The sequence below is a fragment of the Conger conger genome, chromosome 14 (genome assembly GCF_963514075.1).
Source record: "Conger conger chromosome 14, fConCon1.1, whole genome shotgun sequence".
NCBI lineage: Eukaryota > Metazoa > Chordata > Actinopteri > Anguilliformes > Congridae > Conger > Conger conger.
The window spans coordinates 8571136-8576135 of NC_083773.1; the positions used below are offsets into that span (position 1 = coordinate 8571136).

At 39.7% G+C, this 5000-nt stretch overlaps 1 protein-coding gene across 6 annotated transcripts in view; it reads right to left on the minus strand.

Moving 5' to 3' along the window:
- The window catches only part of LOC133109623 (myelin transcription factor 1-like), a 25078-nt gene extending 24612 nt beyond the window's left edge, over positions 1 to 466 (minus strand). For 4 of the 6 annotated variants that reach the window (XM_061219042.1, XM_061219040.1, XM_061219041.1 and 1 more), the window contains exon 1: positions 183 to 220. The gene's annotated coding sequence lies outside the window, so the exon portion shown is untranslated. Of the gene's footprint in view, positions 42 to 182; positions 221 to 334 lie in introns of those variants that run through there. The other 2 variants (XM_061219039.1, XM_061219037.1) reach the window with 2 other exon arrangements.
- Between the last annotated feature and the right edge of the window lie 4534 nt (positions 467 to 5000).

Genomic DNA, 5000 nt, shown 5'->3' on the forward strand with positions numbered 1-5000 from the left:
AAAACCTTTTAATTTACAAGGATTATCTAGCCTGTAGTGACAAGGCCGACGTCGCAATTTCGACACATCCAATCGTTATAGGACCTACAAGTCTTCCAGGCAGGGGTTTCTAAGACTTAATTCCAGGCAAAAAACACGGCATCATTTGCCTTTGTCGGCAAGAACGCGTAATATTGACTTACCTTTCCCTCACGAGCCGCTATCAAGGCTAACTCCCCCCACAACCCCCCCCCCCGCCTCGCCCTGACATCATGTCGTAGTATAACGGGAGAATCCTACTAACACACGCACACACACACACACACACACACACACACACACACGCGTGGACTACCTGGAAAGTTCTTCTTCGTGTTCGATTACATTGTCGTTACGGAAGAAGTACTCCATGAAACAATTCTTAACTCCTCTAAGCAGAACTGAACACGGAGAATCCATCTAGCTTTCATATTTCTGTTGAGCCTACTGTATACTGGGGAAATGTTTTGGGTGGACTGAATGCAGGAATAGGCCGACACCGAAGAGCAGGGTGGAATGACATTCATTTAACAAAGCGACCGACAGAGGGTGATTCATTTTCACCCAGGTGATTAATATTTAATATAAGCTACCCTATGCACAAAAGGTTATGTGAATCGCAACCATCATTCGACTCACACTATAATTAGCAAATGTCCGGTAATTTAACACTTCCCCCATGAGTTATAGTAGGCGATAGAAATCTCTCTATGTGACAATAGGGTTCTTTTCATTTATACTCCAAATCTTAGAGTTCCCTTTCAGAAAATGTTGTTTCATAGGAAGATGTACTCATGTCTTCCCCGGGAAAGAATTTTCATTTGTATTTTTTAAGCAAACCGATACACTGATAGCTATTCTTCTTTAAAATTCTTAAAGGAAAAAAATAAAAGAAATAAACCATTGCTAACTTCACAACATGTTTTTACTTTTATTTGGTTGATTTAAAAAAACATTTATTCTATAGATGTGTCATAGCCTAACCTCTGATTACGAAACTCTAATCACACAAGCCATAATCGAACAGAACTGCACAATACATGCAATGTCTGTATTCTCAGACAGGCATCGTGCTGATCAAATAATTAGATGCTGCACGGAGTCCACTGCACGTTCAGTACCGAGGACAGAGACGTCAGCCAGACTCGTTTGGCGTTCAGTACCATGGACAGCAGACGCACTCGAACTAACTCAATAAGGAAAAGTTCAGAACAACGCTACGCTGCCTGAAACCCGAATCTATTAAGACATTTCACTCAGCAGCAATTACATTTATTATATATTATTATCTCTTGAATTTAATAAACGTGAAGTCTGCGATAATTATTTTCCGGTAGATAACTTCGTGTTTGGTTATATCATCAATCGTTTGCATTTCAAAAACGTTGAATAGTTTTACCTTTCTACTGCGGACGTAAATATAATTGTTTTCCTAAAACATTCGAAACGTGCTGTGCACATTCCTTTTATAAACAGTAGCAATGCAGAGAAGGAACATTATGGTTATTGTCCTTGCCCTACTCGGCAGCCACTACACTGCTACTACTAGGCTTACTACTACTACTACTACTACTACTACTACTACTACTACTACTACTACTACTACTACTAATAATAATAAGAAGAAGAAGAAGAAGAAGAAGAAAAATAATTCTAATACTAGTACTACTAGTACTAATACTAATACTAATAATAATACTATTATTATAATTGCTATTAGTGATAGTAAGTCGTAGTAGTAGTTGTAGTCTTAATATCAATAACAATACATTATGAATGTATTAATTTATTTTTATATGTGTGAATATATAAAGCGTTCAGGCCTAAAATCAGTGCAAACGGGTACACTCATCCCTGTTAAATCAACTCTAACAAAGTTTAAATGAGTTCTACAGGGGCCACATGTACTCACTCACAGTAATATATACATTTTCAGAATTTGTTTTACTGGTTTTGCTGCCTACATTTGTAGTCTATATCAACTTAGGCCTACCTCACCACATTAAGTTATTGCATTTTATAGGCATAGTTCATGTTTATTAAATAATATGTTTTAATAGTTAATAATTTAATAGTTTGATAGTTTAAATAATTGCAGTCTCTGCAGATAGTGCATGCGTTCCGACATTAATAATAAAAATTTAAAAAAACTCTGGGGCCCCATTCAAAATTTTACATCTGCTCAGCAGTTTTGAAGAACAACTCTGCAAATGTCTGCATATTTAATGTGTCTCAACTTCTTCGGTTACCAGCTGGGGTTTTCTTTTCAGCTTAGTCTATTCTTATAGCTTCGGTGCAGATGGGCAGCCTCGTCACTCCAGACCGCAATTAGCGACGTGGCTATATTGTGACACGCATTCATGTATATAATTATTACATAAGGCGCCAGCTGAGTCCGCGGCCGGGAGGCCCCGCCCCAAACCTCGTGACGTGCCTGACAGATGGAACCAGGCACGCGCACACACACAAGAAATGTTTTAATAAGCCTCGCTAACAATGTCCCAGAAGTGCTACTCACTAATCCCGAATGGGGGGAAAACTTTCTTTTGGCGTAAAAAAAAAAAAAAAAAAAAAAATCTGGAAAAGATTTGAACACAATTGAACTTTATGAATTTAAATAGGGTTTGAGGAAAACTATTGTCTCGATTTGAAACATAAATATTATTATGGAATGTACACACATTGCAAACAGCATGTTCCACATAATGTGTAACCACATATTCTTTTTTAAATTTAAGCTCTGGAAATAAACTAACCGCAAACACGCGTTAAATGACAGATGACTTGTGTACATATATGCAATTTAAAGACAGTGGAGTTGCACCACGCTGTGCCACCAGCCTACACATGAAACTGAAAACGAAATACAAGTGTATTAAATTTGGAGGTAAAACAAACAAATTAGGGCAACATTTCTTTTACCCTACGTCAGCCTTCTACATTTGCCTTCCTCGCGATACGTAACAAACAACCAATTGCCAACTGTTTCTTCTAATGAAAAAACAAACAAATCTGTATTAAAGTGTGAATGTCCTGGCATTTTAACATCATTAAATACTTTCAATTCCGCGGCGTCCCGTTTGAAACAATCATCACCACAAGAAGTTGAAAAGTTTGAAGACTAACCTAGAAAAGTTCCACACAGCGTCATCTTCGCGGCGTTGTTGTCTCTCCCGTACGCCCCTAACAACTACTACGAAACTTCTGTCATTCATGAAAAAGTTTCAGGCAATGGGGGTTCGTTTTATCCGTTAGAACAGCAGTGTTTCCGGGTGCTGGCTCCCAACCAATCAGAAGCAACCGAGAAGGTGACCCACATCCAATCATGGTCCCGCTCTTCTGAGGGTTAGACAACAATAGGTTCTGAAAAACAGCACAAAGAAGTATGAGTCTTTCTGTAGAAGTCCCTGCGAAAATCTTATTCCGGTAGCTTTCTTCACTTATTATTTAACGGAAGTGATTCGGGTCAATAAATGAATGTTAAAAGTGTGAACATAATGGTTTGGAGTTGTCATAATATTATGGACGGTTAAAAAGATTAAAAAAGGTTTTACAGGAAATACAACCATTACATTATTGCCACTGATAATGAACATTGATATGTATACTTTCTGAACAACTGTGTTTGGAAATAAAGCCCTGAACAAACAAATAAAACAACACTGCATTGTTTTCTAGTATAAATAATTGTCAATAAACACATAAATAAATAATATAGGAGTATGCCAACCCATTACAACCATTAAAGCTAAGATAGCTTACATGGTAACCTATGGTTTTTGTGTTGCCTTTGAAAGACGAATAAACTCCCAAATTTACCGCGGGTAAGCGAGTTGATGGTTGTATTACTGGGGTCGGAAATAGAAGTCAGTCATACTGCCGCTCCTTAAAATTTGACAAATATATATTATAAAATGGCTTATTGGAAAGCCCACTGAGGGCACAGGCACAGCGGTATAAGGCAGGGTACTTTACCCTGTGTGGGTATAGGCACACTCCAGACAAAGGTACCCTGTGGAGAGGGGCAGGTGGAGCCTTTGATCCAGCCCTACCCCTGACACTCTGACCCCTGCCCCATTCATCAGTCAATCAGGTAGTCAATAACACAGCCAATCAATCACAGCCTATTGATCCCGCTAACAAACAGCCACGAGAGGGCCTCATGTAAAGGAGCTATATCCTTTTACACTTTCCATTTGTGTGTGTGTGTGTGTGTGTGTGTGTGTGTGTGTGTGTGTGTGCATGTGCGTGTGCATGTTTGCACTTGTGTGTGTTAATGCGCATGTGTGGGCGTGTGTGAGATTGGTCATTGGTCATATTACCTTCTGTGTGAAGTATGTATCTATGTATAGCCAATTTGCTTTTACAGCAGCCCTACAGTGGGATAGTGAGAAAAAGGGAGAATAACCCAGCCTGGTTCTATAGCAATAAAGATGTGAGGTGAGGTTAGATTTTTTCAGTCTTGATTTCGTAATGGAATGCCTGAAAGAATTAAAGAATTTGACACAGAAACACACACAGTCACCAAAAACAGGCAGGTAAAACTCCTCTCTTCTTCACTCTATCTCTCTCTCTCTATCTCCCTTCTCTATATCTCCTGCTCTCTCTTAATTTTCTGCCCCTATCGCTTCTTTCTCACTCTATCTCTAATTCTGTATCTCTCACTTCCCTCTCTGTGTATATCTGGGTTTGTGAGCAGTAGTAGTGGGTGTCTCTCTCAGTGTGTTTGGGGCTGTGGGTCTCTCTCTCTCTCTCTCTCTCTCTCTCTCTCTCTCTCTCTCTCTGTGCTTGGGGCTGTGGGTCTCTCTCTCTCTCTCTCTCTGTTTGGGGCTGTGGGTCTCTCTCTCTCTCTCTCTCTCTCTCTCTCTCTCTCTCTCTCTCTCTCTCTCTCTCTCTCTCTCTCTTTCTGTGCTTGGGGCTGTGGGTCTCTCTCTCTCTCTCTCTCTCTCTCTCTCTGTTTGGGGCTGTGGGTAAGGTCTCTC